This window comes from Lissotriton helveticus, chromosome 3_1 (assembly GCF_964261635.1).
Source record: "Lissotriton helveticus chromosome 3_1, aLisHel1.1, whole genome shotgun sequence".
Taxonomy (NCBI): domain Eukaryota; kingdom Metazoa; phylum Chordata; class Amphibia; order Caudata; family Salamandridae; genus Lissotriton; species Lissotriton helveticus.
The window spans coordinates 939,505,034-939,530,991 of NC_136061.1; the positions used below are offsets into that span (position 1 = coordinate 939,505,034).

At 47.1% G+C, this 25,958-nt stretch overlaps 1 protein-coding gene and 1 long non-coding RNA gene across 3 annotated transcripts in view; one reads left to right on the forward strand and one right to left on the reverse strand.

Annotated features, from left to right (window-relative positions):
* LOC144824804 (uncharacterized) overlaps positions 1 to 25,743 on the forward strand; it is a 108,283-nt gene extending 82,540 nt beyond the window's left edge. For both annotated transcript variants that reach the window (XR_013609125.1, XR_013609126.1), the window contains exons 2-5: positions 24,274 to 24,370; positions 24,497 to 24,598; positions 24,985 to 25,092; positions 25,632 to 25,743. This is a non-coding gene — a long non-coding RNA (uncharacterized LOC144824804). The remainder of the gene's footprint in view (positions 1 to 24,273; positions 24,371 to 24,496; positions 24,599 to 24,984; positions 25,093 to 25,631) is intronic.
* Positions 1 to 25,958, reverse strand: part of LOC144824805 (bestrophin-1-like) — a 319,634-nt gene that overhangs the window by 209,446 nt on the left and 84,230 nt on the right. The window lies entirely within an intron of this gene.

The window sequence follows — 25,958 nt, forward strand, 5'->3', positions numbered from 1 at the left end:
TAAATTAAAGGCCCATTAATCCTTAGACCTCTGATCTCCCCCTACAGACCCATCAGAGCTCTTCGATGCTCCAACATCTACCTGGCCACGATTCCCCCCATTCAAAGAGTGAGCAGCGGAGGGCAGTCCTTTAGCTAAAATGGGGCTAACCTTTGGAACACCCTTCCCCTTACAATGAGACTCAATGATAATGAACTTAGGTTCCTCAAAATCCTTAACATGTATGGCTATTCCAAAAATAGTTTCCCCTTAGCACTATGGCAGACTCTGTTGTGTTGCCAGCGCTGGAATGCATACGCATAGCCATGCGCTATACAAATGTGCATATAATAGAGTATAGTAACCAGGATGAGCTGAGGTTTGAAGCTGGTATGGTGTTGAAGGGGAACAAGGTTGTACCACCAGAGGGGTTGCATTCTAGGTTGATAAGTTTGGCTCGTATAGGGCATCAGAGGATGACAGCCATAAATAAGGTGCATGTTTATTATCTGTGATCTTCAAAGGGCACGTCTATTGAACTGTTAATTGTTTCTTGTCATTCATATCAAAATGCTGAGACTATCTTATACTCAAAGTACTCAAATTACACGGGTGGCGTTTCAACAGAAGATGTAGGAACAAATTGCTATTAATTTTGTTAGCACCGTGCCCAGTTTACCCAATGGAAAGAATTACATAATATTTCTTGTGTATTACAATTCCAGGTGGATTAACCAATCTATAGTGAAGGTACCCATTACTACCATGGCGGGTTTCCCTGAGAGCAGGTTTAACATTAAAGGTTTTCAAGGAATTCTAATATCTGAAAACATTGCTCACTTTGAGTTGTGTAAAATAGAAGAATATTTGTCCCAGCATGAGATTACACATCTCACCTCATACAGTCCGTAAAATCATGGAATGGTGGAATGAGTGAATAGAGTTGTGAGAGAAACCATTCAACTTGCTGATAACTCTGAAAATAAATGTTCAGGAGGCTTTAAGGGATCGTTTCTGGGGCTAACAAGTTACTCATTCTAACACAGGTGTCAGTCCATTCAAATTGCTGCATCTTAAAGAACCTATTTCAAAATTGTGCTCATGTACATTCAGAAGTGGATTGATAAAGAGTGTGTTGTGGACATGCAGGCAGGCAGAAAATAAAAGAAGTGCAGGATAAGAGTGTCAAAAAATAAAGTAAGACCCATCACATTAATGCTTATGTTTTCAGTCTATCTCTCTGATCTTCAACCACTCCACTCTGCGCCACTCAACTCCACACAGTGCAACTGTATGCCTCTCTACCTCATTCCACTCCACACAATGCCACTCTAGTCTATGCCACTCTACTATACATCACTCCAAGCCACTTTACTCTACTTCAATCTATGCCACACCACTCTACTCCACTCTACAGCACTCTCCTCTCCGCCACTCAATTCTACTCCACACCCCAGTACGCCATAACACTCCACTCTACTCTACTCTTTTTTTTTTGTCCTCATTAGTGCAATGTTTTTGGTAAGGAGTTGTCGGGGCCCCAATCTCTCTTTAGTTCTATGCCTTCACTGTCGTGTAACAGGACGTGAGTATCTAGACAGTTCCCCTGCATCGTTTAGCAGAGAGGAGGGTCCCCTTATTTCCATTACTTAATTGAAGGATTTAGTCGTAGGGGGGGGGAGCTAGCCATTATGGCTACTCGTGCAGGCCTTCTCCTGACTTTCCATTGTTCGCACATAATCATTGGACTATTACACAAATGGATCTGTTCCAGACCAGCCAGCCATAGGGACAATATCCCTTGAGATTATGCTCCAGTACAATTTAGCTAGATCCTAGCTGATAGTTTTCCCAGATCTCCCAGAACTTAAGTTTTTTACTAGGTTCTTTCCTTTTGTCTAGTTTGTATATTCTTAGTATTGATGTTAGCCATTCACTGTGAGTCGGGGGAACCGGACTCACCCACCTCACACAGATCTCTCTCCTAGCCAACAATATAAATAGGAAGAGTAGATTTTCCTGTAATTTAGAGAGTTTTTCTGGAACACTTGGATTCATTACCCCAAAAATAATTAAATCGATACTCACGGTTAGATGTCTTCCTAGTACCCCACATAGCGTCTTACCCACATCATTCCAGAAGCCGTCGAGAAGGGGGCACTGCCGAAACATATGTAGGTCGTCGGCTCTCTCCAAACCGCACTTTGGGCAGGCTTTTACTGTCGCCCCGGGGAATTTCGATAACTTTTTCGGGGTCCAGTAAGCTCTGTGAGATGTGAACAAATGGTTTCTCTTTAGGGCAGCTGATGTTACGATTTTCCAACATTTGCTCATGGATACTTGCCATTGGTTGTTTAGCTCCAACGTCGGCAGATCTTTCCCCCATACTCTCTCCGGTACCTGGAATTCTTCTTCCCCAGCATGGATCAAAGCCCAATACCACGACGAGATTTCTTTATGTATAACATCCTTTTTCAGCATTTCTTTTTCCAGGTTTAAGTTTCCCGCTCTGATTTCTTTCATGGATTTAGCCCAGCTAGATATCTGATAATACTTGAATTTTGCTACAGAGCCATTAGTTTTTGAGGATAGTGTCTCCCAATCCAATGGGGTGTTTTGGGACATAAGATGTCCCCACTTTGTTATTCCTGCTGATTTTATTGGGAGCGCTAATTTGTCTTTAAGACATTCTGGGGTGCCAGGTGAGTCCCAAATGGGGGCCAGGTCGCTGTAATAGGGGATATTTAGGGTACATCTTATGCCGAACCATGATTTGGCCGCAGACTTCAGCATCTTGAGTTTAATTTTTTTTTTTAATTTGGGGTGTCCAAACTTGTATAAAAAATGGCTGGTTTTGTTAGTCATTGTTTGGAAATACGGCGGATAGTTTTCAAATGTGTTTAGGAGCTTCCTGCTTGATTTGAATTGGAATGCTCTTCAGTACTCAAGTAGATCGGGGCTAGCAATTCCCCCCTGATATTTCTTCCTTCTTAGCTTACTCCAGGCAATTCTGGGATTTTTTGAAGACCAAATGAAACTTGAGATTTCACCCTGGATTTTTTTTATTGTTTCTCTTTTAAATTCGAGAGGTATAGCTCCAAAGGCAAAAGTAAATTTTGGTAAAATTGACATTTTTATTATATTTGATTTGCCAAGTAGGGTCAGGGGTAGACCTCCCCACACTTTCAGTAACTTCTTGACTTCCTTTTCAATTCTTTGGAGGTTGATGTTTGTTACTTTATCTAAGTCTTTAACTAGGTCTATTCCGAGGTATCTAATAGTATTCTTATTATAGGGACTGATAGAATTGTCATTCCAGATCATTGTTTCCGTCTTATCTCGATTAATTTGGTAGCCAGAGAAGCTTCCGAAATTGGTCAAGGTCTCTTCAATTGTTATTAGAGAACCACTGAGGTTATCGGTGAAAATCATCAAATCATCTGCATAGAGGGCTATCTTCTTGGACCAGTCTCGGAAGATAAAAGGGGATATTGAAGGATCAATTCTGAGACGCTCTGCCATGGGTTCAATGTAGAAATTGAAAAGTAAGGGGGAAAGGGGACATCCCTGCCTTGTTCCTCTCTTTATCTGGATATTTGTGGTGAGGTTGCCGTTAACTAGGATTTGAGCTCTGGGGGAGGTATATATTTTTGCCACCATATTCAGGATATTTGTCCCCAGATTGAATTTTTTTAGGACTTCACTTAGATATACCCAGTTGACTCTATCGAACGCTTTTGCGGCGTCGATAGTGATTATTGATAGAGGTAATTTCTCATTGGTAGCTAGATCTATGGAGGCAAACAGTTCTTGCGTTAAATCTTGTAATTGTCTTCCGGGTATAAAGCCCTTCTGGTCGTTATTTATTAGCAGCCCCGCTATTTTCCCCAATCTCTTAGCCATAATCTGTGTAAAGATCTTATAATCACAGTTCAGGATTGAGATTGGGCGGTACGATTTGCATTTATTTGGACTTTTACCCTGTTTTAAGAGGATAGTAATTGTGGCTTCATTCCAGGAACCTGGAAGATCACATTTTTCCAGGAAGATTTTATTCAGCAGAGTTGTTAAGGGGGAAAGCAGTGCCTCTTTTAGTTTTGTATAGAATTCGTTCGGCAAAGCGTCCGGACCAGCTGCTTTGCCTTTCTTGAGATTTTTTAATACAACTTCTACTTCCTGAGTTGAGATCTCCGCGTTTAGTTCCTCTCTCAATTCTGATGATAACATTGGAAGATTTAGGGGGTCTAAAAAGTGTTTTATTTCTCCAATTTCTGGATTACAATCTTCCTTGTATAGATCTGAGAAGAAGGCAAGAAATTCTTGTTTTATTACAGCTTCTTCTGAACCATTCTCCGCTGGATTTCTAGGGTCGATACAAGCAACTTTGTTCCTGGTTTGATCTGTCCTGATTTTCCAAGCGATCATCTTACCACATCCCTCACCATATTCATAATGGGCGAGTTTGCTAGCTTCCCATTTTTCTATAACTTTATTTTCCAAGATCTCTACTAGATTTTCTTTTTGTCTCGATCTATCTGCCTCCAGTTGCTCTGTGCGAGAGGGAGAAGTTGCTGCGGCAATTTGTAGATCCAAATTTTTGATCTTATCTTCCAAAGTTAGGATCGATTGTTTTATTCCCTTTGATTTGTGTGCCGCTAGGCTAAGGATGTGTCCCCTGATCACCGCTTTGTATGCGTCCCAGGTGGTCTGAATTGAGGTGCCTTCCTTATTATCTTCAAAGAAGAGCTCCGTCTGTATTTTAAGTTGGTCGATAATCTGAGGGTCCAGGAGGGTTGTTCGATCCAAAGTCCATCTTGAGCCCTCCTTACTAGGTTCCAGTTTCAGGGTGATCAAGACCGCCGAGTGATCTGAGAGATGGGCAGGAATATGTTCTACTTTTACAGTTTTTTCGATTAGCCCTTCATCTAAGAGGAAGAAGTCGATTCTTGATTGGATTCCGAGTTTTTTATTTTTGAAGGTAAAGTTGTTATGCCTCTCACCCTTTTCTTTCCATATGTCCACTAAGCATAGATCCCTTTTATACACCCCCAGCCAATCTCTCATTTTTGGCAGGGTTATTTGTCTTCTACTAGGAAGACGGTCAGTTTTTGGGTCCGGTATGATATTAAAGTCTCCTCCTAGTATGATAGGTGATGAGACAGAGAGCAATTGCGAATACAAGGATTGTAACGGGGCCGGGTCGTCCATGTTTGGACCATAATAGCCTGCCACTGTTAGGGCATTGTTTCGTATCCTTACTTTGGCCAATGCCCATCTCCCCTTCGGATCAGTTTCTGATGCTTCCACTCTTGCGTTTAGAGACTTTTTAAGGAGGATAGCGACGCCTTTAACTATACACTCCTGGTCAGTGCAGATGTAAGAGTCTACCCAATGTAGTTTTTTCACGATGTCTTCCCACTCTTTTTTTAGCAGATGTGTTTCCTGGAGGATTATGATTTCACTGTCTGATGTTTTTAAGTATTCTAATATTCTCCTTCTTCTACTCTTGACTCTTAAACCATTAACGTTCCAGGAGATTATTTTCACCTGCGTTTTATCATTTTTCATCATCATCATTTTTTCCTATGTAGCTTTTTTTTTTGTTTTTTTTTTGTGGACCTCCGAGTACTCCTTATCTTTTTTCTGATTATTCTGATTGTTGCTGAGGACGTGTTTTTTTTTTTCCCCTACCTTGCTCCCATCTCCCGTGCATTATTTTACTGTTTCTTGTTTCTTTCTTGTTTTCGTAGTGCTCAAATTAAAAAGAAGAGTTAAAAACCCCCCTACCCTGGAGAAACCTCCCTTTTTCTTCTTTTGGGCTTTGTTGATAGCCCTCTTTGAGCTCTGTGCCTTCAATCTTTTAGGCTAGGAATATTCTGACACAAATTTTTCTGCAGTCATTCCGTGAGATCTATTTCCGTTTTTGGTCACGTAATTGATCTAAGAAATTTTCGACTTCCTTAGGGTCTCTGATATTGTGCATTTTATTTCTCCACATTATCCGGAGGGAGGCCGGGAATTTCATCTGGACAGAAGCGCCAAGTGCTTTTAACTCAGGCATCATCTGCCCCAACTCCCACTGCCTGTCTTGTGTAGCTTTGGATATGTCCGAACGGATCCTGAAGGACCAGTCATCTTTATTGTATGAACCAGTTTTCAAGGCTTCACTTAGGAGTCTTTCCTTGAGGGAATATGTTCGAAAATTGACCAATATTTTCCTTGGGTTCTTCCTTTCTTTACCTTTTCCGAATGGGTCCCTATGTACCCTCTGTATGTCATCCTCTAGACCGAGGTCTTTGGTCCAAGGGAAGAACTCCTCTAGCAAGGAAACAGTGTATTTCTTAATGTCCAAGCCTTCCTTACCTTCCGGTACATTTAGAACCCTCAGATTACATCGTCTAGAGTGGTTTTCCAACGATTCTAGTTTGTCGGTGATTACTTTATCTGTTTCTCTCAATGTTCTGATTTCTCTCTGGTTAGACTCCACTCTTCTACTTAGTGAGACCACTTCTGCTTCTACAGCGGACACTCTCTCTCCTAAGGCATTTAGTTTTGTGTCTAATAGTTCGCATGCCTCCTGGATCTTGCTTTGGTTTCCTTCAGATATTTCAAACCTTGACTTTATTTCTTCCATCATTTTCTCTAGGAGTATATCTGTGGAAGCTCTCATCTGACTTGGTATTGGATCTACCGGAGGGGTTGGGGCCTCGGTCTGAATCAGGCTGTGAGCTTGTGTGGATAATTCTGCATCTGCTACCCCTGATACTGACATAGCCAGGCTAGTCGTGGGTCTGATTAAGGTGTTTGTTGAGATAGAGGGGTCACGAGGCCTCTTCTGCTCAGGACCAGGTACTTTTCATTTTAGGTCTTGCTCCCAATTCTTTTCCTGATTTTGCTCTTGTAGCTTAAAAAAGGATCTTAGTGAGGGAGTTATTTTAATCTTTACACTGTCCGTCCCTTCCCGCGCATCTGCTAAGCCCCCTAAGTTTTTTAATGCTTTTCCTGCCTTTGCTTGAACCTTAGGGGGTTTCTTAGATTTTCTTTTAGTACTTCGGGGTGGGACGGGGTGTTTAGTGGCTGGTAGCTGGTTCGCCTTAAAAAACTGTCTGTTCCTTAAGCAATATGTGGACCTCCCCTTGGACTCTGGGGTCTGACCTGGCTCCCCCGGTTTTTCTGGTCCCCCAGCTGCAATAACCTCCTCCTTTTCGCGGGGATCTGTTCTAAGGTGGCTATCCTGTTGTTGTTGTTGCCTTTGTTGTTGCTGCCTTTCAGCCTTCCTCCCCACGACCTCAGCTCTCCCTCCTCCCCCCTCCACCTCCACCTCCCGGCTTTGTCCTTGGCTTACCCGGTTCATGTACCGAACGTTGGGTCCTCCGGAGACTTCTAAAAGGGAAATTTGGATGGGCTCCTCTGCCCCCAATTCTCCTATCTGGCTCCGCGTTTCAAATTTGCGCTCCTTCTTTGGACCCACAGCAGCCTCAGGATATGGTGTTCTCCCCCCGTCCGATCTTTCTTCTCCGTTTGCTCCGTCGTGCGTAATGAGTTTGCAGTGCTCCCTCCGTTTGCTGTAGTTGCTGTGATTGCCGTCACTGCCTCCCTTGCCCCGGAAGAAGCTGGAGACCCTCTGTGCGACCTGCTGACAGTTCCTGTTTGCTTTGGAGGCCGCCTCCCACCGCCCGGCAGATGCCTGATGTACTGAACACGGCGCCTGTTGCTGTTTCAGATGCTGGACGTGGACCCCGGGTAAGAGTGAAATTATTTTTTCTGGCATTTCTTTTACATTCTCCTTGTGCTAGAACCTCTCGGCGAGTATATATCACAAGGGAGGGAGTAGGAGCGGAGCGCAGGGGTGAGGGCAGGGGCGGAGGCTCCAGGTGGTTTTCTATCCTCCGGATTAAGTTTTCCACTGACAATCCGTTTTTCGATTGTGGAGTCTCCCTATTTTGTCGGATTTGCCATTCCCATCGCTAACAATCCCTGCAGAAGTCCCTTTGGTGATCGTTAGTTTCCTAATGCATAGTGATTAGGTCATTGCTGCATGTACGGGCACGGAGCTCCCGACCGGGCTCACTGACCGGCCGCCATCTTTCTCCACCCACCCCTCCACTCTACTCTTGCCCACTCCACTCTACGCCACTCCACACCACTCCACTCTACGCCACTCCAGTTTACCCAACTCCACTCTACACCACTGTACTCTACCTGACTCCACTCTATGCCACTGCAATCTATGCCAGTCTATGCCAGCCCACTACTTTATCTACGCCACTACACTCAATTCTATGCCACTCTACTCAACGCCACTCTACTGTTCATCACTCTATGCTACTCCATTCTACAACACTGCACTCTTTGCTTATCCAGTATTGGGATATCTTTTAAAGATTCACATGCCTGAATCATTCCCCGTTGCGGAGGCGGGAGTCCCACGGTAAATGACAAAAGCATTGCCATAGGTAATAATAATAGTAGGCTAAAAGCAAAAAGCCTGAGGCCTAAATCTTAGTAGCCTACCTACCACATTATAGTAAAAAGAACCAAAAGTCAGCTCCAACCAATCAGCTACCAGCACCCTCTAGAACACTCTCAGCAGAGGCAGTTCTCCTCAGATTTCACCGCACGTCGTGTGGAAGAGAGTCTCCCTGAGTGCCTACTCAGTTCTTTACTTCATTTCTTCAGGATGTCTGATAAGAAGGCTCTTTATTGACCCTGCAGGACCTGTGAGAAGAAAAGGGTCCATGTGGATGACCAGCATAAAGACTGCATCTACTATCTTTATCCAAAGCATGTGGCTAAGGATTGTAGAATCTGCCGTACTTTCCCTACTAAGACTCTTAGGGATAGAGAGGCAAGACTACTCTTATGGCTCAAATCTTCCTTGGCTGAGGAGGATGACAAGGCCTCAACTTCAAGTAAAGGGGCTAGATCACATGACAGATTCTAGTGAGGGAAGAAAACATCATAAGGCTTCCCATGATGTTTCTGACCATCCACAGAGGTCCCCTAAGCTTTCCTCTGGGTCAACGCTGTCTTCTCCCTCTAAGGAATCCAAAAGACCATCGACTTCAAAAACCGTGAGTAAAATCCAGGTTAAAACTCTCAATTTGACTCCATCATCGATGGTTTCTGTGACTGCTTCTGCCCCCTCGTCTACGGCTACTGTCTCAACAACGGCCATTACTTCACCTATTTTATCTACCAAGATCTCTGTCACGTCTAAGAAACCTGTTCTTAAAGACTCTTCAACGAGGAGTTCTTCGACTAAGTCCCCGTCGACGATCGTGTCGACGTTGAGCTCATCGATGAAGGTTCCATCGACGAAGCCTCCACCGTCGACGAAGGTACTGTTATCAATAAAGTCTATTCGTCGACGTCTGCCGCGTCAGCAATGTCGTCATCGACGACTGTCCTGTCGACGACTACATCAGTGAAGATCCCGTCGACGACAAGTCCGTCGATGAGGAGCCCGCCGACGACGGCCCCGTTTACGATAATCCCGTCTACGAAGAGCTCGTCAACGAGGAGCCCGTCGAAGACCAAGAGCCCGTCGACGACGTTTTTACCTGTCTCTCAGCCATCAGCAGTGGTACTTTTGCCTTCACATTCAACGCCCATATCATCTGCACGTTTTCAATTGAAAACTTATCAAAGGCAGTGTTAGAAGGGGCGAATTCAGAGGGCCAGGTTATGCTCACCCGACCACCCCGGGACCCACCTCTCTCACAAGTAATGCCGAGTCTTAACGTGAGGTCCTCGCCGGGGAGGACTTCGGGTCTAGGATCGTACACACTGAGCTCACACCACACTTATGAACGGACACCACACCGTAGGTTTTCAGTAACAAGTTCTTTATGAACAGTAAAAAGGAATCAGCACTCTTATTTACAAGCGATCAAAGGATCATAAAGTCTCAGGAATTCGGGAAGAGGGAAGCGGGACAGTCTCAGTTTTTAGGCCAGTACGAAGCGTACCCTGCGCACAGCTCTCAATCCTCGACCCGGGGGATACGAAAGATGATGGTCGTACTGGTTGCTTCACTCACTTCGAGTCGACTCAGGTCGTGTTGGTAGCGTCGATGGTCCAGCCGGACCAGAGTACTCCTCGAGCCGCGACGAGGTCAGCAGGGCTCGATCCGGAGGTGTTCTTGAGGAGCCGCAACAGCGTCAGCAGGGCTCAGGCGGTTTCACGACGATCTCTTTAGAGTTCAAGCTCGAGCTGCGACGAGGTCAGCAGGGCTCCGAGGCTATAGTTCCGTCTTTGCGAGGACGAGCTGCGACAGCAGGGCTCCGATGTTCCAGTTCCGTGTTACGAGAAGGAGCCGCGACAGCGTCAGCAGGGATCGAAGGGTTCAGAGGTTCAGTTCTCCCCAAGGTTCAGCCGCGATCAGATCAGCAGGGCTTTCTTGTCCAGGATACAACTGCCCGCTAGTTGTTGGGCAGGCCTTGATATAGTCGAGTGGCCCATTGATGTCCGGACCCTCGCAGGCGGAGGTCTCAGGCCTTGGGGGCTGGTAGCTGGAGAGGTCCGTCGGTTGGCCCTTTGATCTCTTTGAAGATGCGTCCGGGAATTCCCAGACGCCCAGCAGGGTCTGGGGCCAGCTCTCGGGGAGGCCAAAGGTGGGATCGAAACTGGCCCACAGGAGGAAGGCCAGAGGTGTGAGAGAAACCAGTCTCTCCGGGGAGGCCGGAGGGGCAATCGAAACTCCCTGTCTTATCTCACTCGGGGAGCCCTTTACCCCCCAGCCGGGACTGGCGCGCCTTGGAGTCTAGTTTCGCTGGGGCCGGGGTCATGCTAGGCCCAGAGAGTCAGGGACCTCGGGAAGTGAAAATGGCTGCCGGGGGCCCTGTGGGGTGATGCAGGTTCTGGGCGCTCGGAGCCAGGAAGGAGGCCGGGGGCATGCGGGGCTGGTCGTCGGCTGGCGGGGTCGTGCAGGGAGTTTGGACGTACAGGGAGCAGGACGACCAGGGGCTTCTGGGTGCAGGGCTAGGCTAACAGGGTGCTGAGGAACGGGGGGAACCACGCCACGAGGCCAGGTCCAACAGGCAGGATTACAGTAAGATATCTCCACTCTTGCCATCTCACCTCTTGGAAACTTATGTTGATGATGAGGATGATGATGATGAAGAAGGGGAGGGACCATTTGGCATAGCTCACCATCCTCCGGAGCTTAACATCAAGTGCCAAGAAGAGGATGGCGATGAATACCAGGAACACTATTATCAAGAGGAACTTATGACTCCATATCATAGGTTTCCCAGAAGGGAGTTGTATTACAGAGAAATGAGCCATCTTCCTCCAACGCTCATTCAGGATCTACAGGCCATGCTGGTGGATTACCGTCAAAAGTTTCCCCCACAACAGGCTGTCCCAGAAAATCCACCTCCACCAGCTGAAATCCCTGCTGCGTTTCCTCAGTCTGAAGTTCCTGCTTCACCACCTCATCCTTCAGGGCCATCTGAACAAGTACACCATGACACTACCTCCTCAGAGGAGGAGGTTGAAGAGGGTGAGTTACCTGACAGGACTATTACCACGGATCCTTGGGATAATTATGTCATACCGATGCCTTCGCCACCCATTCCTCAGCCTTCGGATTCTCCCCCTGAGGACATCAGCAGTTTTCATAACTTGATGCAGCGAGCAGCATCTAGATTTCAATTACCTGTTACAGTAGTGCAAACATACTGCTTTTTGCATGATTTCAAAGAAGAGTCATAGAATGATCACACAAGCTGTTCCTATCATTGATATTATATGGAATGAAGGAATTAAGATAATGAAAACGCCTGTGTCCATTCCGGCTGTGCTTCCTCGCATTCAGAAAAAGTACCGGGCTCCTGCTAATACTCCATCTTGTTTGATTGGTCATCCGCGACCAGATTCAGTGATTTCACAGGCCACCCAACAAAGATCTAAAAATCCGGCGACGCCCATGACAACACCGCCTGATAAGGAAGGACGGAGGCTGGACCTTATAGGCAAAAAAAAATCCACTATGGCAGCAGCCTCTATTAAAGCTGCAAATTCTCTGGCTATAATTGGCCGTTATGACCGCCAGATATGGTCAGATTTGGCTGAATTTATTGACCTCATCCCTGAGGACCGTAGACATGATGCAAGGAAGATCCTTTTGGAGGGAGAACGAGCCACATCTGAGATCACAGATTGCGCTCTGGACATTGTAAGCGCTGACTTTCGTCAACTTGCCAGTCCAAAGTGCTTAGACGCCAGGGATGGCTTAAAGCCACAACTTTAAGACCAGAAGTACAGACAAAGATCTTAGACATGGCCTATGATGGAGAGTCCTTGTTCGGAAAGCACATTGACGAGGCCCTCCTTGCTATTAAAACGGATACTGATACTGCTAAAATGCTAAGTGCCCTACAATACAGGCGCGGATCATTCAGAGGTGCAAGAGGACGTGGTTTTGCTTCAAGATGAGGCTATCAAAACCAACAGAATAGGTAGTATCTATCACAGTATAGACAGCCTTACAGCCAATCATACCGCCAATCCTCTTCGATTAGTTTCTCCCGTCAGGATGGTCGAAAGCGACCGAACAATCAAGGTCGCGATACCAACAGGAAGCAATGATTTACGCAGGGCGCAAACCATAGTTCCCCCCCTTCCCGTGGGTGCGAACATTTCAGCTTTTGTTCATGAGTGGCAACAAATTACTTCGGACTGATGGGTTCTCGACCTAGTAAACAACGGTCGCACCCTGGAATTCATCAAACAGCCACCTACTACTCCACCCAGGGATCACCCTCGTCTTCACTTATTGTTCAAAGAAGCCTTAAAGATGCTCCTCAAGAAAGCAATAGAGAAGGTTCCATCGTCTCAAAGAGGAACCGGTTTCTATTCTCTTTTCTTCCTCATCAAGAAGAAGTCTGGGGGATGGCATCCGATCCTGGACATCCGCAAGCTCAACAAATTCCTCTAAAAGCAAAGTTTCCGGATGGTCACACCTTCTGAGGTCTTAAGCTGTCTAAACGAAGGGGATTTTATGGCTTCCCTGGACTTGGAAAATGCATACTTCCCCAGGGCGCACAGCGGCTGGGGAAATGAGTGGAACAGAAGGCAAAAGGGGCACAAAAACAAGGGGAAAAAAAGTGGCGCAGAAGGCAGCAGGGCACAAAAAAATGAGTGGAACAGAGGACAGAAGGGCACAAAAAACGAGGGGAAAACGAGTGGAACAGAGGGCAGAAAGGCACAAAAAATTAGTGGAGCAGAGGGAAGAAGGGCACAAAAAACGAGGGAAAAACAAGTGGAACAGAGGGCAGAAAGGCACAAAAAATGAGGGAAAAACGAGTAGCACAGAGGGCAGAAAGGCACAAAAAACGAGTGGAACAGAGGGCAGAAAGGCACAAAAAACGAGGTAAAAACAAGTGGAACAGAGGGCAGAAAGGCACTAAAAACGAGGGTAAAACGAGTGGCACAGAGAGCAGACGGGCACAAAAAACGAGTGGCACAGGGGCAAAATGCAGAATACAGAAATATAGGGGCAGCTAAGAACAGAAGGCAGAATGGGCAGAGAGGCACCGGGGCAGCGAGGGGAACAGAAGGGAAAACTGGGCAGAGACACAGGGCAGCGAGGGGTTCAGAAGGAAAGACCGGGCAGAGAGAGCACAGGGACAGCGTGGGGAACAGAGGGAAGAAAAAGGGACACGGACCACGTACAGGCAGAGGGGGAAGACAGAAAACAGCAGTCACAGACACAACAATGAAAATACAGGCAATACAATAAAAGCAATAAAGCGTTAAAAGGCACATGTGTATAGGTTACCGTTACTTGACAGGCAGGTAAAAATAGATGCAGCCAGGATCAGCAGTAGGATTTTCGTGCTGCTGTCTGATTGCTCACTTTCCACAAGCCCTTGGGTGAATTATGTGTTCTGTCAAGCTTTCATATTCAGACATATCAAGCTCTTATTCTGTGTAGCCTTTGCAGTTTGTTGTTGGCAAGGGACGGGGCATGTCAGGTGCCACGCGAGGCCTCTCTGAAATATGTCTTAACTGCACTGCTCACCCCTTGGTGGTAAAATGTTGTTCTGCTGTCTGTGACTAAAGATAATATCTAACAGGGGTTTATGGTAATTGGCATAGCATTGTTCCATGATCTCGCTGAAACAATATGCCTCCTGTGCAGACACCTTCCTGCCATCTCTTGCACTTCCATGATGAACTCCTAATATAGACCTTGAATTTGCTCTGTACACTGGACTCATCGTTTTGTGCACTATCTTGTTAGAATTTTCACAATATTCGTTGCTCCTTGGGGCATATCTTTATTATAAAATTCATAATTGTATAATATTTTAGACTTTCTTAAACTGTGAATAGGTAAAAATGCTTATAATTCACAATCATTCAACCTGTTGCTGTAAGGAAGGGTCACCACTCCGAGGTACTGGAATGAGAATGTAGAGGTGCTGCTATGGCTGAGAGCAGGAGAATTGTACCACTAAATAATACACTGCTGTATGCATACATGTCCGAATTAAATCAAGAATTCAAAAGCTCACATTGAAAGCACTACACAAGGGTGTTATCTGTGAGAAAGAGTTCCAATACATGAACATTGAAAATCCTAAATTAGCCAGTATGTACGGAACACCGAAAGTACATAAAAACATTGATAAGGGGGGCGTGGCCAAGATGGCGGCGGAGTAGAACGTGTTTCAGGTCTTCTCCGGCCCCGGGCCCTGCAGAAGCTTTGTGTAGCGCAGCTCCAGAGTTATTTCTGGCACCGGGTCGCTGGGGCTTTGCTGCAGAGTGTTGGCCATCTGCGGTGAGCGACCCAGAGACACGGGAGTCGTCCAAGCGGCTCCGGAGTCGGAGGAGGTGACCGGGGCTGGTGCGGCGCAGAGAGGAGGGCGCACGGGGGAGACCCGGGTCCTCCTGGGCGGCAGAAGTTGGCGGGCTCACCTGGACAGTGAGGTGGGGGCCGCCGGAACCGGGCTGCAGCGAGAGGACGCCGGATTGACGCTGGTTCCCCGAGCCTCCCCGGCGGGGGAGGAGCCTCTTGCCGACGAGCGCCCGGAGCTGAGGGCGACTGCCCTTCCACTCGAGCCCGCGGTCTGAGGCCTAGTAGGGGGAACGCTCGGCGCTGCTCCCTGGACCCATACATCGAGACGGACCCCTGGACTGAGCGATACCACTGCACGGGGCGAGTGCCCTGGCCACACAGGTGAGAGTGCGCCTGATTGGTGGCAGTGAATGCGGCGGACAGCAGACATGGGCGAGGATCGGACCACGTGGCGGCAATAGCGAGAGACGGCGCCTGGGCAGGTGAAGGCAGGCAGATCCTGACCCCAGGGCACTGCGGGGGAGAGCTGGATTGGGCAGTGGAGGTCTGCGACTGCGGACTCAGCTGTTTGGAGGCTGGGTGAGGAATACCTACGTGCATTGCTGTGACAGGCCCTACCAGTCGCCACCTGAGAGGCCCCGCCATTGCTGGTTCTCCGCCCCATCCCCCCTGGGCGCGGGACCTGAGGCGCTGGTGCACCGGAGGAGCGAGAAAGGTCGGACCGCGGGCTGGATCGGGTAGCCACCGAGGATTGTGCCTGGGCTCGCTGTGGCCCTTACCAACATCGCGGCCGGTGGGGCTCCTGCCCGCTTATCTTCCCCTGTGCTGAACCTGCGCCGCTGCGTTCTCCCTGGCCGTAGGGGCTGAGCGGGGGCGACTGAGGCACCCTCTACTAGAAGTGACTGCCACTGCCTGTGCTACGACCTGAGACTGTACCGGGAACCCTGGGCCACCGGTGTGGGTACCCTCTCGAGCTCTTGTGTGGATCTAGCTGGTGGCCGAGGGGTACGGTTCGCGGTGCCCTGCCAGACACTTGGAGGGGGTCACGATGTCTAACGCTCTACGCAAAGGGAAGACCGGGAGGGATGGACAATCAAAGAGCACTCAGCAACCAGCTTCCCCTGGCCCAAGCTCTTCTCCTAAATGCTCTGATGACGAGGCGCCGGCCACTAAAGCATTTATGACCGACCTCTTCAAGTCCATCAAAGAAGATATCTCAGACCTCCGAGCGCAATTGACTTCTGATCTTCGGGAGGTGCGGAGGGACGTGGACGCTGTGGGAGAAAGAGTAGCCACCCTCGAGGACCACGATCTCAGCATGGCAAATGACGTCCACCAGTTGCAACAAGATGTGCTGAGACTCACGGAACAGAACCTGGACCTGCAGGCCCATGCGGAGGACTTGGAGAACCGCTCTAGGAGAAACAACATTCGCAAACGAGCGGTACCGTGCGATGGAGAAGCAGGGGACCTCCGCGGCTACGTCCAGGACCTCTTCCGCCAGATTTTGGACGACGAGGAGGTACATGAGATTCGAATGGATCGGGTCCACAGAGTTGGTCTGCCACGTAGGGGTGGGGGTCCGCCACCGGACATCCTGGTGTGTGTCCATGACTTTCAGCTCAAGGAAAGAATCCTTAGGAAGGCACGTGACGCTCCCTCTTTGCAGTTCCGTGACCATCGTCCGCAACTCTATCAAGATTTAGCAGCGACGACCCTTCAGAAGCGGCGGGAGTTCAGGCCAGTCAAGGCGTTCCTACGTGACCACAACATCTCCTACTCTTGGGGCCATCCATTCCGCATAGTCTTCCGTTGGCAGAATAAACTGGCGCAGATACGCTCGTTGCAGGTGGCAAAAGAACTTCTGGGCATCGGGGATGATTCCCCAGCTTCGAGGGTAGGCAGCCCTTCACCGAGGCGGCGACACCGCTCCTCCTCATGGCACAGAGTGGGGTCGGCACCGGATCGTGGGCGGCCGGATCAAGCAACCAGCCTGCAGGAAAGAGGAGACGCGGTGGCCTCCGTTGCCTCGGCGACGTTGACGTCTTCGCAGCAGAGCTCTGGAGCGGCCTGATTTGAGGGTTGCAGGCCTTATGGGGCCGGAGGGGCCCGCGTTCTTTGGTTCCGTGGGTATGCAAGTACTTTGTGAGAAGACGCCCCGGACCGAGGCCCTGGGAGACCCTCTTGAGGTCTTTCACCCCCCTCCCAGTGACTTCATGGTGCGCTGCACTGTTCTGCGACGCTTCGTTGAATCTGTTAAGTATCTATGTTTGTTTTTGTTCTGGGGATTGGGGTGGGAGGTGGGTCGTGGGAACTGTTGGGGGGGTCTGGTTGGGAAGGGGTTGGGGGGTGTAGGGGGTGGTGGCGCCTGGTATGATTGTATGTTGTGCTTTTCCACTTATGTGGCTGACCTCTTAGGGTTCCTACGTGACATGTTTAGCCGAGATCTGGTCATTTGGGTGGAGTGTACTCCTACTGTCGTCCTGTTGCCCACTAACAAGATTTCACGGTTCTATGGAGCAATGGTGGTGGGGGGTCAGGTGGACCGAGAGGATGAGCTTCTTGGAGGGAGGTGGGGTAAGGTGATGTTAGCGTTGGTTGGCTGGTGGTGGGTGATGGTGTCCCAGTATGCCGCTTAGTATAGGGACGTGGAACGTCAAAGGTCTTAACTCCCCACAGAAACGCCAAAAGATTTGGAAATACATTACTGATCACAATTTGGATGTTGTGGGGCTCCAAGAAACTCACCTAGCACGTAAGGACGAGCTTTGGCTGCGTCATAGGCACTTCCCACTGATTTATAGGGCCTCCGCCTCCACCAAACATAGGGGGGTAGCACTTCTCTTTCGAGCTTCATTACATTTTCAGCCCTGGGGATTAGCGGTGACAAGGACGGGAGGTGGCTTATGGTTAAAGGGATGCTTGGTGGGGTGGTGTACCTTTGTGGTGGTGTATGTCCCCAATTCGGGGCAGAATACCTTTCTCTGAGACCTGTTGGATAGAGCAGGGGACTTTGTTGAAGGGTTGGTAGTGCTGATGGGTGACTTTAATATGGTGTGGGATGGGGCCATAGATAGCTCGCTGATACAGAGGGCGGGAGCAGGAGTGTTTTCATTGGAGACTCAGGAATTGATTAATGACCTAGGCTTGATTGATAGCTGGAGGGCCCTACATCCCCAATCCCGCGACTACACGTTTTTCTCACATGTCCATCACTCCTACTCTAGACTTGACCATATTTTTACGAGCCAGGCACTTCGAGGGGATATTCGAGCAGCCAGTGTTTTCCCCCTTTCTGTCTCGGATCACAGCTTATTGGTTCTGACGCTTCTCTGGCCTTCTGGGGGAGATGGCGTGAGGAATTGGTATTTCCCGCCGGCCCTCGTACGGGATGATGCCTCCTGTAGAGAACTGCGTAAGGCTCTGAGGGAGTTTCACACCCTCAATCCGGTCTCAGATACCTCCCTCTTTAATACCTGGGATGCATGTAAGGCCTCCATACGGGGCACGTGCCTACATCTCAACGCCAACCTTAATCGGTTACGGAGGAAGGAGCGGGAGGACCTTGAAGCGGAGCTGACCGCATTGGAGCAGGCCCACAAGGCCAATCCATCTAGGCTTACTCTGAGACCATTGACAGCGGTTAGGGGTAAATTGAAGGCGCACTATACTAACCGTGCTGAGCTTACGCTGCTCCGGCTGCGACGCACTTCCTATTCTCAGGGTAACAAGATAGGTAGCCATCTGGCGCGCCAATTGTGTGATAAACGGGAAAAGGAATATGTGGGTGGCATTAAGGACCCCTCCGGTACGCTTCACCATAGCGATGCTGACAAGGCACGCCTTTTTGGACGGTTCTATGAAGAGGTGTACAGGGGTGACTCCCTGGACCAGGCGGCGCAGGATCGATTCTTAACGGACCTCCCCATACCAAAGGTGTCGAAAGAATGGAACGAGTTACTAGCGGCCCCCATCTCTAGAGAGGAGGTGCTGGAGGCCATCGGGGAACTTAAGCTTCACAAGGCTCCTGGGCCGGATGGCTACACGGCACTCTTCTATAAATCTTTCGCTACGGAGCTTTGCGAGTTTTTAATACCCCTCTTTAACGAAATGGCTACCTCGGGACGGTCTTCGATATCTATGGCCGAGGCTAAGATTTCGGTAATCCCTAAACCAGGGAAGGACCCGTCCTGCTGCTCGTCCTACCAACCGATAGCGCTTCTCAACGTGGATGCCAAGTTATATTCCGCAATCCTTGCGCGCAGGCTTCGGGATCTGATGCCGACCATAATCCACCCAGACCAATCTGGGTTTATCAAAGGGCGACAGACACACGATAATTTGCGGAGGGTGATTCACCTCATTGAGAAAGCCACGAGGTTTCGCCTCCCGGCGGTGTTGGTGGGGTTGGATGCGGAGAAGGCCTTCGATCGAGTGGACTGGTCTTTCCTGTTCCGCACTTTGGAGGCCTTTGGGTTCTCACACCAATTTCTCACCATGATACGCGCGAATTATGGCAACCCTTGCTCCAGGGTGATGCTAAACGGCCATCGATCCGCTAGTTTTGCGCACGCCAGGGGTACAAGACAGGGTTGCCCCCTCTCGCCGCTGCTCTTTGCCTTAAGTATTGAGCCCCTAGCTATCGCGCTGCGGGAACAGGAACAGATACAGGGTCTCCCCTTCTCGGGGGAACAACATAAAATCTCCCTTTTCGCGGATGACGTGCTCCTCTCAGTTGGGGACCCGGCACACTCCCTGCCGCACATACAAACTCTGCTGTCTGAATATGAAGCTGTAGCTGGCTTCAAAGTCAATTTTGATAAGTCCTATATCCTAAACCTGACGCTCCCGCCGGCGGAGGCCGAGGGCCTGCGGTCCATTACGCCATTGTTGTGGGCGACGACCTCTCTGCTGTATTTGGGAGTTCACCTAACACCTTCTGTAGGCTCCCTTTTCGCAGCGAACTTTCCGTCCACGTTACAAGCTGTGCGGGGGGAATTGAACAAATGGAAGCCGAAATACATAACTTGGCTGGGTCGGATCCACGCCATCAAAATGGTCCTCCTTCCGCGATTCCTGTACCTCTTCCAGGCCCTCCCAATACCGATGGAGGTGGATTTCTTCCAACGACTGAAGACCCTCCTCCTGAAATTCATATGGCAAGGCGGGCGAGCGCGACTTTCTTACGCGGATCTGCGGCGCCCAAGAGAGAAAGGGGGAGTGGGCCTCCCGGACCTGCAACTGTACTATAAAGCTGCGCAGCTAAGGGTCTTGGTGGAATGGTCACAGCAAGAATCTGAAAAACACTGGCTGCACATGGACAGAAGTGTGGCAGGACGGGCGATTTGGGACCTGGCATGGAAGCCCAAACCCGATAGGCCTAGGAATGCATACATCAGCACCCCCACGAGCACAGTCCTAAAAGTATGGGACACGGTAACGGGGGACGACCGCTGGACGACGTTCCCCTCCCCCTTCACCCCTTTACACTTCAATCCGGCTTTCCCGCCGGCGCTCCAGGAGGGACCCTTCCGGCCATGGCGGGAGGGAGGCTGTAGTGCCCTTACGCATCTCTTTCATGGTAGGGAGCCCCTCACCTTTGCGAATTGCATGCGGGATTACGGCCTACCACCCGTGGAACGATATCAGTATGCCCAACTGATCCACTGGGCAACTTCGCCTGGGATGAGAGAGGCCGCGACGAGACCTCCTTCGCAGTTCAAAACCTTCTTACTGCGGACTGCCACGATGAAGGGAACGATCTCCTTCTTATATAAACTTTTGCTTGGTACTATGACCTCTCCTCGTCCTCGCTATATGGACCTCTGGGAGAATCAGTTGGGTAGGGACATTGCGGAGACGGAATGGAAGGCTCTCTGGCGTGACATTCAGTCTCACAACCACTCGGCGGACTTGCGAGATGCCCACTTCAAAACCATATTTGACTGGTATCTCTACCCCTCAAAACTTCATCGCATATTTCCGGCGACCTCGGATCGCTGCTGGAGGAGCTGCGGTCTTCTGGGTGACTTTAGTCACATCTGGTGGGACTGTCCGATTATTAGGCCGTTCTGGGCCGAATTCCTATCTCACATCAAGGATATATTGGGGTACCCGATCCCGGATTCGCTATCCTTTGTGGTACTGGGTCTTCGAGACCCACTGTTGGATCACCAGACGACCGCAGATAAACGTATTTTGTGGCTGTGCTTGGGGGCAGCTAAATTAACGCTGGCTGCGGCTTGGAAGAAACCGATGGCCCCGGCGGTATCATTATGGCATGCAAAGTTGTGGAAGCTGCTGAGCATGGAGAGAATGGCGGACATCTTTATGGGCAACTTTAAGAAGTTTATGTTCCGCTGGGGACCCTTGGTTAGATTTTTGTCAAAGGGTCTGCCGTCGGCTGTCTGTCCACCGGCCCTAAGGGCACTTCACCTCTTCCAGGTCTGACCGCACGAATGCTGAGTATGTAGTGTGTGATGTGATACAGATTGGCGCTACCACCCGGGGGGGGGGGGGGAGGCAGGGGGGGGCCTTGGGGACGGGAGGATGGGGGGGAGTTGGGGGGGTTTGGTTTCTGTATTGCGGCACTGCAGCGCGGAGGATGGACTCTATACGCTTGCATATACTTTGTGGTACTTTGTAGGCAGCTTCACCTCCTCGAGGAACATGCGACAGGACATTAAGTGGCGCCTGTTGGCTGGAACTCTCCCAGTAATGTCATTGCAGACTTTTTGCTTCCTGGACTTTGTTGTTACGAATGGCTTTCAAGGTTGCCCCTGAGGCTCTTAAGAGCTCCTGTCTATATTGCTGTAACTTTGCCGCGTCTTTGTATGTTTTCCTTTCATTCTACTTTGCAAAACTAATAAAATCTACTTTTACAAAAAAAAACATTGATAACCCTCCTCTAAGACCAATTGTTACCACAATTGGATCAGCAACTGAGCCCATCTCAAAATATCTAGATGCGATTCTACGCCCATCTATTCACAAAATCCCGGGCTATGTTAAAGATACCTCTCAAATTATCAATCTGATGGAAGGGGCCCCTTTCATCAAAGACAGACAATGGATAGTCACCTTGGATGTCAAAAGTCCTTATTCGAACAATCCGGGAAATGGAGCAATCACATCAGTTCAATGGTTCATAGATCTATATGAAATAGACTGTGATAACAACTTTATCATTGAGTGCCTCAAAATCATCCTAGAAGAAAATTTCTTTGAATTTCGGGGTGATCTATACAAACAGACGAAAGGAGTAAGTATGGGCGCTTCATGCGCCCCTACTGTGGCAAACATATATGTTGCCCATTTTGAAAATCAATTCATCTTCAATGAGGTTGCGCCTTTTTATGAGTCCGTCCTACACTGGTCGAGATATATCGACGATATCATTTTTATCTGGGACGACAAAGAAGACACCCTCCAAGTGGTTATCATGTGGCTAAACCTTTGCGATGAGAACTTAAAATTTACAGCTAAAATTAATAATGAACAAATTGAATTTTTGGATATCTTGGTAAAGCATGATGAGGGGCAGTTATATGTAGATCTATTCACTAAACCTACTGCTCGTAATACTTTGCTGCATTTCAATAGCCACCATCCAACAAACCAAAAAAGCATTCCGTTTGGGCAATTTCTTCGCCTCCGAAGAAATTGTACGAAGCTGGCTGATTACGACACTAGATCCATCGAAATGAAAGCGAAATTCATAAATAGAGACTACCCCCACCGATTAACCCCTTCTATGCTAATGACAAGGTCAGCTCGTCATGAGGCGCACTGGAGCTGTGCTCATGACAAGGTGAACTCGTCATGTATAATGGGATTATCAATCAGTCAGCACAGGACGGGAAAAGCCTTAGCAGCCAAGGGGTTAATCCGTGAAGCGTATAAACTTGCTCGTTTCTACGATAGGCAACATATTCTTCAAGGGTCAAGTAAAACGAAGAATGACAGCCTAGTATTTGTAACACGTCATTCTATCCTGAATGAACAAATCAGACAAATCATGTATTCTAGCTGGCAACTGTTGAACATTAACAATACAAAAGAACAATACATCCCTAGGCCCATGTTTGCCTATAGAAAGAACCGTAATTTGAAAGATCTGATAGTAAGATCGCGCATGCCAAATAAGAACAAGGAACTGATCCAGAGTAGCCTCACAGGAGCCACACCAGTGACAGGAAACTATAAATGTGGGACATGTGTAGTCTGCCCTCTTGCCATCGAAACGAAAGAATTACTTTTCAATGGTCAAACCATTATAAGCAAATGCATAAATAACTGTAAAACAAAGAACATTATTTATTTGTTAATATGCCCGTGCCATTTGGGATACGTGGGTGAGACCTCCAGATCTCTGAAAGCACGACTGACTGAGCATAGGTCGGCGATACGCACTAAAAAATTATCATCGCCAATGGTTCCACATTTTCTTGAGTATAACCATTCCCCTGAAGACATTAAGTGGTTCATTTTGGAAAGAATTTGCCCCAAAGAAGGTATAGACACCCACAAACTGAGAAAAAAACGAGAAGTGTTCTATATTTTCTGGTTAGATACTGTAAAAAATGGCCTCAATTTAGAAATTCCTTGGGAGCATGCAATCCTGTAGAATAATGGCGATAGCTTCTATGACGCCATAATGTTACAACTCTAATGTCATTACAATGTTACAGCTTAAGTGTTTGTACAATGCATTGCAATACATGAATATTTAAAAATAATAACATCTTAAGGGTATGAGATAGATACACTGTACGACTATGATGTTTGGAACTGAAGTAACTGCATAATTCTGGAATATAAATGTATAAACAAGTTGTGGCAAACTATTGGTACATGAAGCTTTTGTTAATTTTGAGGACATCAGTCTTTATATTTTAAATATTATATATAGATATATGTTGTATATATTTGGTTTGTTACAAATGGTGTATAAATTTAGTTTTCTATTATACGTTCGTTTAGGAGTGACAACCTCATTTCAACTTGTGTTCTCTTGTATCAATTACATAACGATCTGGCACTTACGCTGGCGTGAGTACTAGACGGAACCTGTGGGCGAATCTAGAAGTTCTAACCTATCACCGCACATGCTAGACTGTTACATCACACAGTATGAATAGGTAGATGTTAACCAATAGAAAGCTCCGTTACTTTACGGCAAGCCAACCAATTGAATTGGCTAACCCTCTGGTCTGAATCATGGCGCGCATTTGAACAGTTTAAAAATGCCGCCGAAGACAGCGCTCAGTCTCTATCGTCTGCATACATGGGTGCAGTCCGCTAGCGTCTTTTTCAATGAGGAGAGAGGTGAGAGAGTTTTCACATGCCGGAGCGACGGTCATAACTATAGAATGATTAAGACATACTTTTGGAACGGTTATACCGTTCACACATTAATAATAACTAAAAGCCCAAAATGAGGATAGAACATTATTATTCATCTGTTCTACCCTCTTTATCTACAGACTATCATCCTTCCCGACATTGCAGCTGTGTGCATCTTCGCTGTTTTAATCATTCCATTACCGTGTGGTAAATAGGAAAGTTATCAACTTGTTATCGGTAAGATCTGGTCTGCTGATACATTTGTCTAATATGCGTACCTTAAGTCATGAACTTTAGTATAAGTAATTTGTGCGCATCTATTAGCTAATAAGTATGTCCTTTTTGCTTCGGTCCTCACTATAGGAATATGTTTATAAAAGAAGCTACAGAATCATTACCTACCTAGAGCGCTACTTCTGCAACCTAAAGAGAAAAAATTATGGCAAAAATCCGTGAAAATAATTGGTACGTTTTCTGATAATATAATAATAATATACTCTGATGTGATAAAATTGAATTTCGCTACTTTGTAGCTAGGATATCCTTGTAGCAAGGATATCGAGGAGCCGCTAATTCATCTTTCTCCTCAACATGGTTTTCACATCCATTTAGTGTTTTTACATAATCAGAAAATAGATGAAATAGATTGAAAAATGCAATCCGAACATAACCAGTGTTACACTCTTGTTGTATAATATATGTTTTGGTGTTAGAGACGTGAAATAGCAATAGGAAGTTTATATACTTCAACATTTTCAACATAATCTATGAGAAATTTAAACCTGATGAATCCAGCATCTATGATGTAGGTGATAGTATAAGCTTATAACATATAAATAATTTCTCTGCAGCCTATCTTGCCATCTACGTCCATAATAAATTAACCCTCATCAACTGAACATAGGAGATTAAGAACTCTTTGGATTTTTTGCTGTATGCAAGCCTGTATTTCTTACATGGTAAGACATAACTATATGCTATAAGTCAAATGTGTGTCCAACTAGGACTATACTATTTCTCTCTGAATGGATGATAATACCTCCACACAAAACGACATTATCTGTGGAGAGATTCCATATTTACATGATTCACCAATTACAAACTTCTTAGGAAAAATAGGCTCTTCTTAGAATCAGTCCAGAGATAATAGGGTATGACATGAATACCTATGTATTTCGATCATTGATGCATATGAGCATATGAGGTTGCCATAACACAGGGTTTTAAATGGTGTTTGTATATAATCTGTAAAGTGTGTAAATTATGTATCTATAGATTTAAGGTTATGTTTAGGGTCAATTGTGCTATATGTGGAAACACGATATATATATGGAATGTGTCAATTTGAGATGTGTAAATATTGTGAAAGTACTGACAGAAAGTGACAGTGAAAAGACATTTAAATACATATAATGTAATCATCCTATAGTTAATCAAAAACTATTTTGTTATATAATACCTCTGATGATATGTTTGTTTGATTATGTGTTCATTTTAGTGCAATAGACGGCTACCTGATGAAGGCACGTTTGCCGAAACGCGCGTAGTTTGACACCTGCCGCACTGCCTCCATCATCCTTTTTTCGTCTATCATGTATTTTTGATCCACAAATGTGTAAAAATGTCTAAATGTGTTTATATATAACAAATTAAAATAATTATAAATAAAAATTATATTTTGATATCTAATCTTGTGTATATCTAGTGTCACTCGATAGGGTGATACCTTAATTGGTTTCTGTCTTTTTCACTGCAATATGAATAGTATTTTAAACACATACCTAGCTAAAATTGTTTCTAAATAGCATACATGTCCACGCCAATA